This window comes from Bos mutus, chromosome 4, assembly GCF_027580195.1.
Source record: "Bos mutus isolate GX-2022 chromosome 4, NWIPB_WYAK_1.1, whole genome shotgun sequence".
NCBI lineage: Eukaryota > Metazoa > Chordata > Mammalia > Artiodactyla > Bovidae > Bos > Bos mutus.
In genome coordinates this window covers 95,699,747-95,720,575 of record NC_091620.1, presented here as the reverse complement: position 1 = coordinate 95,720,575, position 20,829 = coordinate 95,699,747, and the positions used below count along the sequence as shown (strand labels likewise).

The window sequence follows — 20,829 nt, the reverse complement described above, 5'->3', positions numbered from 1 at the left end:
AGGCTTTTGAAGGAGATGGCATATTCTGCATGTAATATGGCCATAAATTTGAGGACGGGTGAATGTTATAGCTTGTCTCAATAGCAGTTGTTTTCTATTCCTGTATCATACCCACATGAAATGTAGTACAGTCAAATGTACAGTGTATTACCCTCTTTATGTACCTGGGCCCGACTGACAGAATGGAGTGGAAGTGATATTCCAGGTCTTGCAGCTTCCTCTTTAGTCTCTTGGAGCGCTGTTTCTGAAATATTTGCTTTGTGGGGGACCCACCGGGCCTCCATATAAGAAGCTCAGCTAAGCTGAGACCTCCATGATGTGAGAGAGAGAAGAGCCTTGCCATCCTCGAGGCAGAGAGGAAAGTCAAGCAGAGTACCACCGGACCAGATACGTCGGGGAAGAATCTATTTTGGATTTAGATCCCACAGCCCCAGCTGCCAGAGATAATGTCCATGAGTTAGAGATAAATCACCCACTGATCACTTTCCAAATCTCTGCCCTTCAAAACTGTGAGAAAGATAAAATGGTAGTTTTAAGTCCTCACAGTTTGAATTAGTGTGTTACACAATGACAAAATAATTTTTAACTAAGCCAAACACACCTATCCTGTCATTTCACTATTCATTTATGATTCGGAAATCCTTTGGCAATTGTTTTTTTCTGGCACTAAAATGTTATTTATAAAAGTTGAGCCTTGAATGCAGTTGATGGAAATAAAAAGATCACAAGATCTGACATTAGATTGACGACTTAATTCAAAGTTGGATTTAGACTGTCTTGAGTTTTATAAACACTGTTAAAATGCCAATACATAGTCCTTGAAAATATGGTGAAATCTGTACCATTGCTCCTATCACAGTGCATCCCAACTGCAAAACTGCTCTTGCTGCTTGTCCATATCACCCAAAGCCCCTTATATTTCCTACCAGCTTTCAAAAACCTTACCTAGTGTTCTGACTCTCAGACTTCCTTTCTCCTTCACTTAAGAACTTTCTACTACCCTCAGCTACATTGTCTCCAATAGTGGGCTACATTATCCCCCAATCTTCCATTCAAGGATCAGTTTTCTTATTTTAAAACAACAACAACAGCAACAAAAACTGAATCAATGAAAGCGTCACTAGAGAGCTTAAGATTTCAAAGGTCTTGCTCTGTCCTTCTTTCAAATATTTGCTTTCACTTCAGCAATTAACTTTTTGTCCTTTTCCCCTTGTGATTTTGCGTTTCTGCAGGATTTAATGTAAGTGACTGTATGCCGTTGCTAGTCTTTCCTTAGAAACGTCTGCATTCTTGCACAAATTCTGCATTTGTGCCTATTTTCTCCAGGAACTGACCAACCCTCGTCTACTGTGTTATCATTATGGAGGAGACAAACCTCTTTCTTTCTACTATAACACTACAAGGGTTACTTACATACACTGATTTTTCACATACTTTGAACTAATGATCTATATTCAACTCCTTTTTATTTAGGTAAAAGTTTAATCATTTTATTAAACTGGGAGTATATTTTACATACTGGTATTCTGCCCAAAGTGGGGCCTCCCTGATAGCTCAGCGGTAAAGAATTTGCCTGACAAGGCAGGAGACATGGGTTTGATCCCTGGGTTGGGAAGAATCCCTGGAGAAGGAAATGGCAACCTACTCCAGTATTCTTGCCTGGACAATCGCATGGACAGAGGAACCTGTTGGGCTACATTGTCCATGGGGTTGCAAAAGAGTTGAACACGACTTAGGAACTAAACAATAAACAATTTTCACTACAGAAGCGTTTTTCAAAGATTAGTATAAATAAAATCAATCCCTAGACTTGTACAGAGGATCTGGAAAAGAGCTTAAAATCTGCATTTCAGAGGTTTCTGGTTCAGAAACTACAGTGTAAACAGTGCCCTATACAATGAGGTTAAAAGTCAAGACAATTGTCTACTAGTGTCTACTAGTAACATAAAGAGGAGAAGGCAACGGCACCCCACTCCAGTACTCTTGCCTGGAAAATCCCATGGACGGAGGAGCCTGGTGGCCTGCATGCAGTCCATGAGGTCGCTAAGAGTTGGGCACAACTGAGCCATTTCATTTTCACTTTTCATTTTCATGCACTGGAGAAGGAAATGGCAACCCACTCCAGTGTTCTTGCCTGGAGAATCCCAGGGACAGAGGAGCCTAGGGCGCTGCTGTCTATGGGGTCGCACAGAGTCGGACACGACTGAAGCGACTTAGCAGCAGCAGCAACATAAAGAAGTGACAGACTAGCAAACGGGTTCAGTTAGAAAACCTTTGTAAAAGTGCAATGAAGAGCCACCAGAAGCCTGATCTAAGCAGTAGAATTATGGATAGAAAGGAGGGGACAGATGGCAGCTAAACTAGCTATTAATAATTTTGTGCAACTGTTTTCTATAAAAGCTGCCTTGAAACAAAAATTGAAAATGTACTGTTGTTAAGAACTAAAACAAACACAACCAAAAAATGTTTTCTTAACTGGGAAATTATGATGTGCAGTTATGTTTGGTACGTCAATGCAAATTCTGCATGGAGGCTGCATTTATGGAAGAACCGAAAACCACCACAATATACCATATTATAACAAAAACAAAACAAACTAGCTGTACTTGGCATAGTAATGATAAACCCTTTAAATTAAAGCTTTATGCAGAATCTATTTCCTACTCCAAACTTTTCATGGAGCCTGTGTAATTTTGATGTGTAAACCAACAAATGGATATGCTCTGTGTACTGAGTAGCTGGTTTGGGTACCAGCTGGCTTGGCTGCATGCCTTTCTAATGGTAATGAAGTCACACAGCTGCTAGGACAATCAGCTGGAGTTCAGATTATCTCTAGCTAAATGGATATCCATTGACTTGCTTCTTATCCGGACTCATTAAAGTTCAGTATTGACAAATGAAGAGTGGTTAGAAGGTTGTAGCTAAGAGGCATCTAGAAATGAACTTGTTGACTTTTCCCCCATAGGTTTCTCCTTGTGATTCACAGGGTACCATTCAGCCATCTGAGACGTGTAATTACTAACGTACTATAAAATTCTAAGTACCCTTCCATTACTATTTTTAAAGCGAACAAATACTCCAAAGTGACTAGTCACATGCATCACTAAGAAGCTGTCAATATATGAAAACAAAATCATCACCAATAAGTACTGTTTTTCTTTAAACCAAACAGATAAAGACACGATTCTCACAAAAACTTCATAGTTGAACTGAAATGGCTTTTCATTTAGAGACTCTTCTTTGCAGGCATTTTAGTGGATAATCTCCAAAATTTGACTCCAACTGCACAAGTCTGTGTGTCACTGAAAACGAAATTTCTTTCAACCAAACAAACCAGGTAAAGTATGTCATGTAACTTAGTTACTTCTATAGGTAATCATCCCTTCAATGTGTTAAAATATTTTCAAATCCTCAAATTCACAAGGATTTGCATTCAATACCTGTTACACTCTAAAGATCAGAAGCAGAAAATAAGATTTTACATTACAACAAAGCTCTCTAATGTTGTTCTTTTAGCCCCTGCTGTAGTCAAGGCATAGAGCTCAGAAATAATATCCCCTTTCTGAACTTGTCAACTATTTATTTCACGTTCTTAATTTTTGTTTCATCTTGTTTCAAGACTGCCTAATCTTATTTCCCACACTCATCTGCATCCTCCATTATCTTGTAGACTACCTTCTACTTATCACAAGTTCAGTGCCTTTGCAAAGATTCTAAAATGCTTAGTCCATGTTATTCAAATTATACCTTCAAAAATCACTTTAAAATTGCCTCCTAAACATATATGCATATAATTATTTGCCTTAGGCTTTGATTAAATATTCTTTAGACCCTTCCTCTTTTTGAAACAGAAAACAAATCTTTAACTGACGTTCCTCAAGAAGATGGGTTTCCCAGGTGGCGCTAGTGGTAAAGAACCAGCCTGCCAATGAAGGAGACTTAAAGAGATTCCTGGGTTGGAACGATCCTCTGGAAGAGAAAATGGCAACCCGCTCCAGTATTCTTGCCTGGAGAAGCCCTTGGACAGAGGTGCCTGGAGGGCCACAGTCCATGTGGTCACTAGAGTATGGAGATAGCAAAGTGCTGGGGCAGTACACATGTGAACGAAGCTCAAAACCCTAGTTTATTTTATTTGCTTCTTTACAAAGTACACATGCAAATTCTCTATCCCCTCTCTGATCTGCAGCACATTTGTTTAATATCTAGGTCTCTTCACTGGTGATTCTAAGGACAGAGCAACCTTCTTCCCCTGCCAGCAACGTGACTTCAAATGCTTTCACTTTTAGCTACACACAGATTCTTCGGTAAGGGCTGCATCGCATTTTCAAGTGTAAGGACCACAAGGCAGGACTTATGGCATTATTGAATGTATATCCTCTAACTCACAATGCACTACCGCCATGACTAACCACACTTCCTGGTAACTCAGAAGAAAAGATTTTGGCAGAATCCTCTTAATAGGGAAGAACAAAATTCCAGGCCTCCCACAAACTAATAACTGTAAATGAACCCACAGGAAGGATGTTGTCCTGACTGCACAGAGCATGCTTATGGCAAGTCCAGACCGTCACCCAATGCACATTTGTGGGGAGGCAAAACGGCAAACTCCTATAGTCAAAAATGACTTTTTAATTATTTTTTAAATTTCTTAAATTGAAGAATGATGTTGTCCAGCTTCAAAATATTTACGCAAAAAAAAAAGTAGAAAATCTGCAAATAAAGTGTCCTATGTATTGGAGCAGAGCCTCACCTGGAATCAGAAGATCTGGCTATTTTGGGAATTTATAAGAATCATTTAATCTCTTTTGAGCTGAGTAGTACAATAGGAGTTCAGTTTTCATTCATTCATAAAACAAAAACATGCCACAGACTGTGCAAGGCACTGGAAACACAGAATCAGAAAGCCATGAATAGACCTGTGAGGAGATGACACCTGGGATCCCCAGGGTATATGAAAATTCAAGATTCTGTTGGCAGGTGAATGGGTAGGAACATCAGGACACCCTTGGATCTTCCACACAAAAAAATATTTACTGCTGACATCTTCTGCTGTAGCAGTGGCTGCTGACACTCCCTGATACTCTCTTTTCCTCTGTATTTCCTAGCAGGTTAACCACTGACTAGTTCCGGCCAGTAGATTTTCAGTGGAGGAAGTAGGAGTAGTAGCTACACTTGTGTCCAGGTGTAGTTACCTGTCCAGGGCTCCTTCTTTTTGCCCTATTCCCCACTCCATCTGTAGGCTGGATGATACCAAGGTGACAATGGACTTACAACACGGCAGAGGTAGTAGCTGCAAGAGCCTGGGGTATTTAGAAGACAACTGCCTAACCCATGGACAACATATAATGTCTACTGGGTTAAAGCATAGAGATTTAAAGGCTTGTTTGTTGTTGCAGCATCAGCTAGCATTTGTTCTTGTTCAGTTGCTCAGTCAAGTCCGACTCTGCGACTCCATGGACTGTAGCACGTCAGACTTCCCTGTCCTCACTGTCTCCCGGAGTTTGCTCAAGCTCATATCATTAACCTGATCATCCAAACATAACCTAGCATATATGCTTAATTCAAACAACTATATAATATTAAAAGTCTCACTCACTGACATAAAAAATTAAGATCAACCAGTGCTTTCCATGAAAATTCTAAAACCTAGCATCTTATTCTTTGACCCGCAGAATTCAAAAGTATCATTTAAGCTCTGATTATTTTTTCCAAGGAATACTGTGATTTTAACAAAACACTTAACTCTCTGAGCATATTATTGGATATGCTCCTGAAAGAGTAAATGTGCCTATAAAAATCTTAGTGGTCTATTACTAATCAACATTTTCATGGAGGCTCCACATATGACTTAATTTTAAATATGTCAAGCCATAAGGTGTATGACAATGTTTTCATTTTGTACTTGTATAGACATTGTCACAGCATTCTTACTTTTGTTGCCATTTGGGAGTATCTGTGGATTTCTTGTCTCTGTTCACCCTTTCTCCTCAGGTATCCATGGAAGGCCATATGTTGAACCAACGTGGTGCCCCCTGAAGCAGGTTTTCTCCTTTAAAATGTTATATTTTGCAGCATTCTATGTACCATCCATCTACATTCCATAATGTTGGCACAGGTCTGACCAACTTGCAAGTGGGCATAATGCCAAACACACAGATGGCATGGTGGGGGGGGGAGCCAAAAAAAAAAAACACCACAAAACATGTGACTTAACTGTGTGTACGGATGGCACAATTCCCAGACATGAAAGTCCAAACACTTGTCCATCCTAAGCTTATAGTGCATGCTCACAGATACACAGATTTGTCAACAGTCATCTAGCACTGATGGATTCACATTATAAAACATTTTTAAAGCCACCTTTGGTTGCTGAGGATAATAGCTACAAGGCAATACTGCTACAAATGCTGATGACACTCTTCTATCAACCATGTGACTCTCCAAGAGACAACTGAGCGGGACTCTTTAAAAACTGTTTCTAACTAAATCAGTTATAAACAATGGAAAAGGTGTATCTTGGCTTTATTCATATATACTGTACAATAAAATCAGGAGACAAATGTTAATAAACTATACATTAGGACCAACGATTACACAGCAGGCTTCAAACTGTGGCTTTGTTAATATCCATCTTTCACCCTTCTATCTGTGTGATCAAAAAATGTATTGCTTCATTTTATTATTTTTAAAGAATATTTATTTATTCATTTGCCTGTGCCAGGTCTTAGTTGTGGCATGCAGGATATTCCATCTTTGTTGCAGTGTGTTGGACCATTATTTGCAACATGTGAATTCTTAGTTGCAGCATGTGGGATTTAGATCCCTGATCAGATATGGAACCTGGGGCCCCTGCATTGACAGCACAGAGTCTGAGCCGCTGGACAACTGGAGAAGTGCTCAAAAATGTATTGTAAAAACTAGTAAAATATTATCAGGATTGGATCTGTGAGCACCTGAAATGGACAGTATATGATTTGAGGATCTTTAAAGGGATCATCGATTTAAAGAATGCCTTCCCTACTGTCTTGACAGGCTGCCTAAAATTTCTTAAATTACTGCTACTTAGGTTAAGCTATTTTACCTCCTGAAGATGCCTATTCGAAGGAAAACATTTTCTTAGGGAAGAAACAACAGGAGATTTTGATTTGGGGGACAGATAATGTGCAATTATTGCAGCAAAGGCCCTGTGGACCTATTGGGAAAGACTCCCAGAATTCCTTCTCCTTACTTACGAGCTATATGGGAATTATCCCAACTGAAGGATTGAACCTAGATCTCCTGCATTGCATACAGATTCTTTACCATCTGAGCTACCAGGGACATCCATACTAAGCATAATTCCTATTAAATCAGTTTTAGAGATAACATATATTAGATAAGTTGATACTGAACTCCTTGAGGCTGAAAATACTTATAAAATTAATTTAGGACCTAGATAACCTAATTAATATATTTAAAGTGACTGAGTGAGTCATATATTTAACTCAGGTTTCTTGAGCCCAAATCCACTGCTATTGTTATTATCCCATTATCCTTCCATCTTACAGAGTTGAATTAGTTCATCTACATAACGTTTACAGTTTAAGATGTGAATAGGAATATTATATTCAATTTTTAAGTGACCTTTTATGAAATGTCTACTATTATATATGATTTCAATCAGGAATGGAGAAAACAAGTTGTCCTTTCTAAATGGTTGATTAAACTATGTTATATTTCCATAATTTTCTTAAATTTCATTGCATATAGTATACACAGACATTTAGTCTTTTCTATAATTAGACAGCTCAGCTGTCTAATTATTTAACCAAGAAGGTTAAATGTTTTAACCTAACCTTCTTGTTGTTCAGTGGCTCAGCTGTGTCCGACTTCTTGTGACCCCATGGACTGCAGCATGCCAGGACTCCCTGTCCTTCACCATCTCTGGGAGCTTGCACAAACTCATGTCCACCAAGTTGGTGATACCATCCAACCATCTCATCCTCTGTTGTCCCCTTCTCCTCTAGCCTTCAACTTTCCTAGGATCAGGGTCTTTTCCAATGAGTCAGCTCTTTGCATCAGGTGGCCAAAGTATTAGACCTTCAGCTTCAGGATCAGTCCTTCCAATGAATATTCAGGACTGATTTCCTTTAGGATTGACTGGCTTGATCTCCTTGCAGTCCAAGGGACTCTCAAGAGTCTTCTCCAACACCACAATTCAAAAGCATCAATTCTTTGGTGCTCAGCCTTCTATATAGTCCAACTCTCACATCTACACATAACTACTAGAAAAACCAAAGCTCTGACTATATGGACCTTTGTTGGCAAAGTAAGGTCTCTGCTTTTTAATGTGCTGTTGAGGTTTGTCATAGCTTTTCTTCCAAGGAGCAAGCATCTTTTAATTTCATGACTGCAGTCACCGTCTGCAGTGATTTTGACCTGGTATTAAATTTTAACCTTGATTCCAGTCAATTTGCGTCCATCATCTATAGGTATCTTATTTACCAAATGATGAATACATACCCCCAATACAACATATTCACATTTGTACAGCATTAAATACAGTCACAGAAACTGGTATATGAGAAGTCTACTATAATGCTTATTTTCCTACAAGACGGAATTATTTGGCTTCATTTGATTACCAAAGAGGATCTATATAAGGGATATATATTTAACAACTACTCAAACAGAAAAGTTTTTTCAGTCATACCTTTGTTTTTTTTGAAAGATAGTAAAATGTTAAGAAATAGATTTTCTCTTGAAGTGTACCTGCATATGTGATAGTATTATGCCCTTAGATAGCTTGAATCTTCTAAAATGTCATCCGGAGAACTGTATCTTTAATTTGTCTTAAAATGTTCCTATAGATAGCTCAGATTTTAGAGAATGGATTAATAGTCGTTGCCAAAAATAAAGAGTATCATACATATCTCTCAAATTATAATTAAGGTATACAACCTGTAAACACTTACTGGGTCATCCATTTTTCCTACTAAATATAGTTGAGAGTCCCGGTCCATTAATATACCATAGTACTCAATTATTGAACAGTTTACCATTACAGAGGTTTCAAAAGATGACAAATTGAAACTACCTGGCAGTAGAAGTTTACACATCAAAACCTGAAAACAGTTTACCTGAACTAAATAAAGAGATTTTTTCTTTGTGACAATTGATTTCTTTTCTTTTTTATTCTTTCTTTCATTTAATCATGAGGTCATTTATGCATTCACCAAACAACTGGTAAGCATTTGTTACATGTCAAGAACTGAGGCAGTTATAAAGAAAATATGGTATGTGGTCAACAGAAAATTCCTCTGGTACAAGATTCCAAATTGAAAAGATTATATAACTTCTGCAATGAATACATGAAAGGAGATGAGATTTTCATCCAAGGTAGAAAATGACATCCATTATAAAAGCGCTATTAATAACAGACGTTTAATATTTAATAGAAGAGAGTGATTAAGACAGAATCCATACTTTATTATTCTATCTTCTATGTATTAAGTAGGTTTGACCACATTTGGGGGTATTACATATAATTAAGAATAAAAGTAAAAAAAGAAAATTAATGTCTATGGAACATAGTAGATGCTTCTGTCCATTTAGAACAACTGTATCTATGTCAAATGCTTATTCTGCTTTTATTACATGCAAAATTGTGTAACTTTTAGTTTCTCACTAAAAAAATAAATAAAATGAATTAGCTCTGTGACCATAATGAGGGGAAGTTTTTTGAGAGTTTATTCATTTAAATTTTAAGAGACAGACTCACTCTAATTCTGGAAGCAATTAAGACTTAAATAATTATTACCTACATTTTCCTATTATACCAACAAAAAGGTTTTACTAAAACAAGATTTTTTCAACATGCCTACTAGATTTTAAACACTATAGCTGAAGGTCAATTTTTTATCATGAGTGTTGCCAAATTTTTATAGTGAAATACATTCTTTTACTAGGCTGTAAATGTTCTTATGGGAAGAACTATATGTTGTTCAGCTTTGCTTATTCCCTAGGACCTAGGATAATGTCTCATTTAATGAAAGAGTGTTAGAATGAAATTAAAATTGTGAACATATGGATGATTTTCTAAATATACAACTCCTCTATGTAGTTACTATGTTCCACTGATTACTACTGGTTAAAATGTTCTACCTGCTATTTTGTGCCTAAATTTGCTGGTTCTGCTTTTGGGTTACCGACATTTCTAGGCAGTTAATTACCAAAAAGTAATCTGATTCTCTTTTAAAGTTCCATTTCTTTGCAAGGCAAATTAAAATCTTTAAACCCAGGAGATAAATGATAAATGTTAACTGTATAAAAGTGCCAATGAAAACCCTACTAATTAACTTGAAAACTGATTATATTTTGGATACTATTTAAATCACAAGGTGTTTATAGTTCTAGCTAATGAAATACTTTTTGGAACATCTTTCTAAATTGTGATGTAAATAATAAACAAAACTTTGATCTTCTTTTCAAATCATGCAGGTACATCACCCACTACAAAAGTAACTTGTTTTAAAAAATTTTAGTTTAGAACTGACAAATGAAAATATATGAGGGTCATATTCTTACCTCAAAATAACTTTTAAAATAGGACATTAACTTGACTTTCTTAGAAGTTATACTCAAGTAGAACTGTATAAGTATCAATTTATTAGTTGAATACTATTACTTATATGCCACAGAGTTGCTTATAATTGCAAATAATCCTTTATTTAAATATCTGAATATGAAATATACTATGGATTGGTAATCTAACTATAAAACAAGCAAGTGATTAAATATGTTATGAGCAAAACATGCTAATAAGCACACAGATATCAACAGATATTGAACTATTATTTTGTATCAAATTAATCCATTTTTAATTTTACCTTGTATCAAGTATAGTAATTAAAATGAATATTCTGAATTAATTTTTACTACAACTTTACAAGAAAGGTGCTATTAAATTCCCAATTTAAAAGATTAGTAGACGAAGAGTTAGCAACTTCGAGATCCCCCTCTCAGAGCTGAGATATTCCTTCAACAACATAAATTTTTAACTAACAACTCTCATCTTTAGAGAATCAGAAAGTCAGTTAATAAATATTAAAATCAGCAAAAATAAAAAATGGGGACACTCATTATAAGTATAGTTTCACTTGTTTCTATTTCATTACTAATTTGAGGAAAATTATTCCAAATCTTTGAGAAAATTGATTATAGCCGATTCTGTGACTATTTGCCAGGAAAATAATGAAATCAGCAGTGGCAGTATTCAAGGTCTCAAAATACGGAAAGGAGTTGTTTGCTCTGAGATGGATTATCTCGTAGTTGTTCCTGACAGGCAAATCAAACACTCCTCCTTCCACTATTATGAATAAATCAGAAACTGATTCAAACAACCTAACATGTTCAATAATTTAAATTTATTAAACTATCTTTTCATTAATCTATTAAGTTGAATATTACTGTTTTCAAAAAGACTTAGGCATCTAGTCAAAAAAAGTATGAATCAGGGAGAGGGAAAAATCAAAACATTTCACATTTCAAGGGTTTAATAACAAAATATTCACACAGTTTGCTACAATCTGGCCACCACCTCAACCTTCTACCTTTTCACCTAGAAATAAGAACTTCATCATTAAGTTTTCTAAATAAACACCTTATCTTTTTTTTATTAAAGCTATATAGGTTATAAATAAATAGTATGGTTATTACAGAAATGTAAGAAGATTTCTCATTCAAAATTGCTATCACAGAAGTACTATTATTTTAAAAGACAAAAACTGTTACCAACACAAGCAAATCTATCCACTCTAGGAATAAATAAATTATGACTGAGATTCCTGGGACTTAAAAAAAAAAGTAAACCCTCCAAGTAAGTACACAATGTGAAAAAAGTCATTGAACTAACTGAAAATATGGCTACGAAACCAAACTCTACATACTATCTCCCAGAACTGTTAAAACAATACTATATTAAAAATATTTTCTTGCATGCTTGAATAATTCAACGTAGTTTCCAAAATCTGTAATTTGTACTGAAGTAGTTTGGGATTCACTCCAGCATTCTTGCCTGGAAAATCCCACGGACAGAGGAGCCTGGTGGGCTGCAGTCCATGGGGTCGCTGAGAGTCGGACACGACTGAGCGACTTCTCTTTCACTTTTCACTTTCATGCATTGGAGAAGGAAATGGCAACCCACTCCAGTGTTCTTCCCAGGAGAATCCCAGGGACGGGGGAGCCTGGTGGGCTGCCATCTATGGGGTCGCACAGAGTCGGACACGACTGAAGTGACTTAGCAGCAGTTTGGGATTTAATTGAAAATTAAAGGTAAGGAAATTAGACCCCAAAGGGTCATGCAAATAATGAAGATGTGTGAAGGAAGCTCTGTGGGATGAAGACACACGAAGAGCCCTCTATGTCTCAAAGGCTACGCAGGATCTGTTCCAGCTCAATACTGTCATGGAGGGAAGACCAGAGGACTATTGCCTCATCTTGTGGTTTTTTCCCCAAGAGAAACATGAATTTATGCTTTTGTATATAATACTTATGTTAAAAGAATTTGCCTATTCAACCTTAAAAAAATAAATAAAAACAACATTTGGCTTGTGGAGACTTAGGAGCTGTGTATTTATTTTCTCCCAGAGAAAGAGAACCACACTACTATAGGAATACGAAAGTATGTGGCTCTGAAATTTGAGCATACAATAGAATCAAGGTGAAGGCTTACTAAAATAGATTGCTGCCACCCCTGCCCAAAGTTTCTGATTCAGGAGGTCTGGGGTAATGCTTGATAATTTGCATTTCCAAGTTCCAGGTGATACTACTTCTGCTACATTGTGACACTGATGTACATTATTCTCTTTTGAGTAAGAAGTAACAAATCATAAGCCTCCATTAAAATTTTTAAATGTTACTGAATAGAGATACAAGTAGTTACACCCACATAACTTTTCATTTCTCTTGGATGAATTAAATTTTTAAGAAATTGCCTAACTTATTCAAAGTGGTTGTTCCACATAACCCATCAGAAATTAATGTGGGTTTCATGTTTTGCACGTTCTCTCCGTCACTTAGTATTACCTGGCTTTTGATCATAGATTTCCTACTGGGTATGCAGCAGTATACTTCAGTAAGCATCACTACAAATAAAGCTAGTGGAGGTGATGGCATTCCAGTTGAGCTATTTCATTTCCTAAAAGATGATGCTGAGACAGTGCTGCACTCAATATGCCACCAAATTTGGAAAACTCAGCAGTGGTCACAGGACTGGAAAAGCTCAGTTTTCATTCCAATCCCAAAGAAAGGCAATGCCAAAGAATGCTCAAACTACTGCACAATTGCACTCATCTCACAAGCTAGTAAAGTAATGATCAAAATTCTCCAAGCCAGGCTTCAACAATTTGTGAATCGTGAACTTCCAGATGTTCAAGCCGGTTTTAGAAAAGGCAGAGGAACCAGAGATCAAATTGCCAACAACTGCTGGATCATGGAAAAAGCAAGAGAGTCTCAGAAAAACATCCATTTCTGCTTTACTGACTATGCCAAAGCCTTTGACTGTGTGAATCACCACAAACTGTGGAAAATTATAAAAGAGATGGGAATACCAGACTACCTGACCTGTCTCTTGAGAAATCTGTATGCAGGTCAGAAAGCAAGTTAGAACTGGACATGGAACAACAGACTGGTTCCAATAGGAAAAGCAGTATGTCAAGGCTGTATACTGTCACCCTGTTTATTTAACTTATATGCAGAGTACATCATGAGAAACGCTGGGCTGGAAGAAGCACAAGCTGGAATCAAGATTGCTGGGAGAAATATCAATAACCTCTGATATGCAGATGACAGCACCCTTACGGCAGAAAGCAAAGAAGAACTAAAAAGCCTATTAATGAAAATGAAAGAGGAGAGTGAAAATGTTGGCTTAAGCTCACATTCAGAAAACTAAGATCATGGCATCCGGTCCCATCACTTCATGGCAAATAGATGGGGAAACAGTGGAAATAGTGACCAACTTTATTTGGGGGGGGCTCCAAAACCACTGCAAATGGTGATTGCAGACATGAAATTAAAAGACGCTTACTCCTTGGAAGAAAAGTTATGACCAACCTAGATAGCATATTCAAAAGCAGAGACATTACTTTGCCAACAAAGGTCCAAAAAGCTATGGTTTTTCCAGTAGTCATGTATGGATGTGAGAGTTGGACTACAAGCTGAGCACCAAAGAATTGATGCTTTTGAACTGTGGTGTTGGAGAAGACTCTTGACAGCCCCTTGGACTGCAAGGAGATCCAACCAGTCCATCTTAAAGGAAATCAGTCCTGAATATTCATTAGAAGGATTGATGTTGAAGCTGAAACTCCAATAATTTGGCCACCTGATGCAAAGAAATGACTCATCTGAAAATACCCTGATGCTAGGAAAGATTGAAGGCAGGAGGAGAAGGGGACGACAGAGGATGAGATGGTTGGATGGCATCAACAACTTAATGGACATGAGTTTGAGTAAACTCCGGAAGTTGGTGATGGACAGGGAGGCCTGGTGTGCTGCAGTACGGGGCATCGCAAAGAGTCAGACATGACTGAGTGACTGAACTGAAATGATGCAGCAGTTTATTATTGTAATTTACTTTCCTATTGATTAAGAATGCTATGCTCTTCATGTACTTATTTGTTTTTTTAAAAACTATTTGAAAAAAAATTTTAAGTCTATATCATATGCAACGCTGAAACAACCCAGAATAATTTTCTCAAAATTACAATTTCCTGGACATCTCTGTCATTGGAGGGCCTACAATGGGGAGGAGTAGTTGAGAATCAAAGTGACTTTTTTCAACCTGTAGGCTCATATACCTTGAACAAATTAATGTTTGATACTAAAAGCATTAAATCAAATATAATTTATTCTGTACCTTAAAAAAGTAAATAAAAGTTTTTGGTGAAATATATATTCATTTGTCCATTTTATTAATCAAGTTGTTTTATTATTCTTGGATGATACGTATTTACATAATATGGATACAAGTCATTTATCAGACATCAGATCAGATCAGATCAGTCACTCAGTCGTGTCTGACTCTTTGCGACCCCATGAATCTCAGCACACCAGTCCTCCCTGTCCATCACCAACTCCCGGAGTTCACTGAGACTCACGTCCATCGAGTCAGTGATGCCATCCAGCCATCTCATCCTCTGTCGTCCCCTTCTCCTCCTGCACCCAATCCCTCCCAGCATCAGAGTCTTATCCAATGAGTCAGCTCTTCGCATGAGGTAGCCAAAGTACTGGAGTTTCAGCTTTAGCATCATTCCTTCCAAAGAAATCCCAGGGCTGATCTCCTTCAGAATGGACTGGTTGGATCTCCTTGCAGTCCCAGGGACTCTCAAGAGTCTTCTCCAACACCACAGTTCAAAAGCATCAGTTCTTCGGTGCTCAGCCTTCTTCACAGTCCAACTCTCACATCCATACATGACCACAGGAAAAACCATAGCCTTGACTAGACGGACCTTTGTTGGCAAAGTAATGTCTCTGCTTTTGAATATGCTATCTAGGTTGGTCATAACTTTCCTTCCAAGGAGTAAGCGTCTTTTAATTTCATGGCTGCAGTCACCATCTGCAGTGATTTTGGAGCCCAGAAAAATAAAGTCTGACACTGTTTCCACTGTTTCCCCATCTATTTCCCATGAAGTGATGGGACCGGATGCCATGATCTTCGTTTTCTGAATGTTGAGCTTTAAGCCAACTTTTTCACTCTCCACTTTCACTTTCATCAAGAGAATTTGCAAATATTTTTCCGATTTTATCTTTTTGAAAATTTTCTTACTTCTGTCTTTTAAAGGGCAAGAAAACTCACTTTGCCTAATCCAAAGTCACAAAGATATTTACCAGTTTTCCTCTATGAAACTGTTAGTCACTCAGTCATGTCAGACTCTTTGTAACCCCATGGACTGTAGCCCACCAGGCTCCTCTGTACATGGGATTCTCCAGGCAAGAGTACTGAAGTGAATTGCCATTTCCTTCTCCAGGGGATCTTCCCGACCCAGGAATTGAACCTGGGTCTCCTGCATTGCAGGCAGACGCTTTACCGACTGAGCCACCAGGGAAGCCCATTATAATGACTACTTGATACCATATTGTGTATTTAAAAATAATTAACAGATAAAACAGGAAAACTGGACTCACAGAATCTTTTTATATTTCCTTACATATTTACCATTTCCGGAAATCTTAACTACTTCCTGTAAATCTGAGTTATTCACTGGTGTCACTTTCTCTCATCTTGAAAGACTTCTTATAGCATGTTTTGCATGGCAAGAAATTGTATAGGAAATCTTTCAGTCTTTGTCTGAAAAGATCTTTACTCACATTTATTACTAAGGATAATATTGCCCAATAAATTATTCTTGTTGACAGTTTTTTTTTTTCTTGCAGTACTTTGAATAAATTACTCTACCTTCTTATCACCTTCACTGTTTCTGATTAGAAGTTGCCCATTTTCAGTTCAGTCATACCACTGTATGAGTTCTTTCTCTCTTGCAACTTTCAAGATGGTGATTTCATCTTTGAGCAGTGTGACATATGGCATGTCTCAGTGTGATTCACTTAATATTTATCTTATTTGATTACTTCTTGATTTCCAGGAGTTTCAATTAGTATTTTTCATCATTTTGAGAGTTTCAAACCACTGTATCTCAACCCCCCTTTCTCATTCTAGGACTCTCATTATCTGTATTTTGGTATATGTGAGAGTTGGACTCTGAAGAAAGCTGAGCAATGAAGAATTGATGCTTTTGAACTGTGGTGTTGGAGAAGACTCTTGAGAGTCCCTGGGACTGCAAGGAGATCCAACCAGTCCATTCTGAAGGAGATCAGCCCTGGGATTTCTTTGGAAGGAATGATGCTAAAGCTGAAACTCCAGTACTTTGGCCACCTCATGCGAAGAGCTGACTCATTGGAAAAGACTCTGATGCTGGGAGGGATTGGGGGCAGGAGGAGAAGGGGATGACAGAGGATGAGATGGCTGGATGGCATCACTGACTCGATGGACGTGAGTCTGAGTGAATTCCGGGAGTTGGTGATGGACAGGGAGGCCTGGTGTGCTGTAATTCATGGGGTCGCGAAGAGTCGGACATGACTGAACGACTGAACTGAACTGAACTGAACTGAATATTGTCACCAAAGTCCCATAGTCTGTTCATTTGTCTTCAGTATTTTTGTGTGCTCAGATAAGAAAATTTCTATTGCTCTGTGTTCATGTCCACTGGTTCTCTTTTCCTTCTCTTTTTTCATCAATCTGCTATTGAGCCCTTCTAGTGAACTTTTCATGTTTCAGTTATTGTACTAACACTTTCACAATTCCCACTGCTTTTTAAATATTTTTGCCCTTGTATATAATCTATTCACTGAGTCATTATCTTCATATATACTTTAATTCTTTTAATAAGCTTTATTTTATTTTTAACATATTTATAATAGCTAATTCAAAAACTTGGCCTACTATTTTCAACATTTGGAAAAATTCAGACAAATTTCTATCTTTTTTTTTCATAAGTAGGGTCACACTGTTTCTTTGAACATCTCATAATTTTGTTGAATATTGGGCTTTTTAGATAATAAAACAATCAGAGTATTGCTTTCTTTGCTTAAAGCTATTGCTGTTGTTCTGCTAGTTTGTTTGTTTAGTTTGCCTAGACTAAATTTATGAAATTTCTCTCTCCAGCAATGCATGATTTACAATGTATATCTCCGTTCAGTTTGCTTTTTCAAGCCTGGCATTGTAAGAGCAGCCTCTGTCATTATATAGCTTAGTGTCCAAAGAAAAATTTGGTCAATGTTTGCTGAAGCTGAAACTCCAGTACTTTGGCCACCTCATGCAAAGAGTTGACTCATTGGCAAAGACTCTGATGCTGGGAGGGATTGGGGGCAGGAGGAGAAGGGGATGACAGAGGATGAGATGGCTGGATGGCATCACTGACTTGATTGACATGAGTCTGAGTGAACTCTGGGAGCTGGTGATGGACAGGGAGGCCTGGCGTGCTGTGATTCATGGGATCGTAAAGAGTCAGACACGACTGAGCAACTGAACTGAACTGAAGTGAACCTCAGCCATTAAGGCTTTTATTTTCTGATGGGTCTACTTGTGACCCAGATAGTACACTTAAACTTTAGACTGTGTTTTCAAGTTCATCCTGGGTTTTACTTCTTATAAGGCTCTCAGACGTCTGTGCCACTCAGTGGTTCTATAGCCAAAGACTGCAGGTTTCTTAGGACTGTTTTGTTACAAGAAAGCCTGCAACAAGACAGCAAAAGAAACAGAGATGTAAAGTACAGACTTTTGGACAATGTGGGAGAAGGTGAGGGTGGGACGAAATGAGAGAATAGCATTGAATTATATTACTATGTGTAAAAGAGATGACCAGTGCAAATTTGATGTGTAATGTAGGGTACCCAGAGCTGGTGCTCTGGGACAACCCAGAGGGGTGGGGAGGGAGGTAGAAGGGGGGTTCAGGATGGTGGGACACATGTACACTCATGGCTGATTCATGACGATGCATGGCAGAAACCACCACAGTATTGTAAAGTAATTAGCCGCCAATTAAAATAAATAAATTAATAAAAAAATTAAAAAGAATGCATCTAAGATCTAAGTTTTTGTCAACTTGTGATACATGGAAAGTTTGCCAAGCCCTCTATGTCTTCTTGACCTCCTAAACTTCTGTTAAGTTTGTGGACAGTCTCCTGGACCTGCATATGCCATACGGGCCTGTGCACTAAATCTTAATAAAGTATTCATCATCTTTGTCACTTTGCTCCTGAGATGACCACTTTAAGTAACAATACTCCAAACTAACTGAGCCTCAATTGGCAGGGGCAGCAAGAAAGCCCCTCCCTGATTTAACTACCAGACTGACACAGGGGAAGGGAGTGTAGGAGCATATCCAGGCAAAAATGATATATAGACTTGAAGTATTCTCACCTAAAGTTCACATTTTTCATGAATCAACACCCTTCCCTTTATATTTTTGCTTTAATTCTAGAGCAAATAACTGTTTGCTTTATGTTTGTCCAGCTTTAGACTTGTTTGGGGGGTGAAAGGATTTGTTGACTCTTCATTTGGTTATGCCACCCACTGACTTTTGATTTACAGAAGATTACTAAAAAAAATAAAACAAGCTATTGAGATCAAGAAACCTAACTCTTTTTGTGAAGAAAACATTGAGACAAGAAAAAGTATAAAACTAACCAGATCTGAACTGAATGTGTTCGACTAAGTTGAACCTAAACCCAGGTTTGATCAACAGCCCCATACCAACTATCACATTATGCTTCCTGAGCCAGGAGACACAAGAGACACGGGTTCAGTCCTTGGGTTGGGAAGATCCCCTGAAGGAGGAAATGGCAACTCACCCCAGTATTCACTCCTGGAAAAATCCCATGGACAGAGGAGACTGGTGGGCTACAGTCCATGAGGTCACAAAGAGTCAGACACAGCCTAGTGTCTGAGCAAACACAGGAATGGACTATTGCTAATTTAGTGTTTTCTGAGTCAAAAAAGTCAGAATTTGTTGATGCTAAGATAAAATATAAATGTCAATAATAGGAAGCTGCAAATTCAGATCAAATCGATAATATCCTTTCCTCTGTTTCTTAAAAAATTCTCTTTAAAAGCATATTTGAAGGTAAAAATTATCAATCATAAGTTCTCTAAAAGTCATTTAATGTTGACAACATCTCCTTTGACAGAAGATATCATGGAAACTGAGAAGACAGACTTCAATTTCTCTTGTTCATGAAAGTTGTTTAAACTAAAGAGATACAGTCTTTCAAACAACTGGTAAAAGACATTCCCCAAAAAAGTTTGTCATAGGTACAACCTTTTTGATTAACAAAAAATAGGTTATTCCTCTATACTGAAGAAATGCTTCCTTCACACAGTTCAGTTAACAACCTAGAAGACAGGCTCGTCTACAGTGAGCTCTAGATCCCTAAGAATATCTGTGCTAAAACTATACTACAAGGCTACATACAAAATATAAATGTTTATATATTAGAACACAGTGTAATACGGATGATGTCAATAAAACAGTCATATGCCATCTTGTTTGGATATAATTATTATATACAAATGTTCTCTACAAATAATTATGAGTCACAAGATATAAAACTGCTGCTAAATATGTTTCATAGGAAACACAGCATACTGCAGTAGAAAGAGCCTGAGTTTCAGATTAAGACCACATCGACGTTTGAATGCTAATTCTACTACCTATTAGCTGGGTGATTAATGTGATTAAGTCTTTCTCTGCTTCAGATTCTTTATCTGTATAACAAGGATTGCAATAGCATGTATACTGTATATCTCTAATAACTAAATAATGCACTATACTATATAAAGATAATTATTAAAAAATCTGACATATATGCCAGAAGTAAAACCTGTCCTTTTCTTTGCACCCCCAGTTCTGAACGGAGGCATATAGGCATACTGAATAAATTAATTGCTTTGTTCTCCTCAAAGAGTCACTTTGGAAATGTCTAACATTGATTTATTAAGACCTGAGAGTGACTGTCTATTAAATTTTTGTATTATATATTTATTGTGTTACTTTCAAAATATTATAAGATACATTCCAAAAGAGTTTCCTAGGAAGCACACTAGTAGCTTAAATTTAAACTTGAAAAAAACAAAATCCAATGTTCTTGGAAAACAGCATTCCCAGTGAACTGGTTATAGTTCCTTTCTCTGAGTGTAGGCAACTATTCTCACTCCCTGCTGAATTCCAGACAAGAGAATTGTAAAAGCAACACTCTCTTCCCAAATTGGAGCCAGGCCACTTGTTACTTGTGAAA

The 20,829-nt window shown here is 37.4% G+C and overlaps 1 protein-coding gene and 1 non-coding gene across 3 annotated transcripts in view; both read right to left on the bottom strand.

Annotated features, from left to right (window-relative positions):
* Positions 1–20,829, bottom strand: part of DGKB (diacylglycerol kinase beta) — an 869,780-nt gene that overhangs the window by 409,973 nt on the left and 438,978 nt on the right. The gene's annotated exons all lie outside the window — the stretch shown is intronic.
* On the bottom strand, positions 16,011–16,082 carry TRNAC-GCA (transfer RNA cysteine (anticodon GCA)). Its single transcript has one exon. It is a non-coding gene; the product is annotated as a tRNA-Cys (tRNA).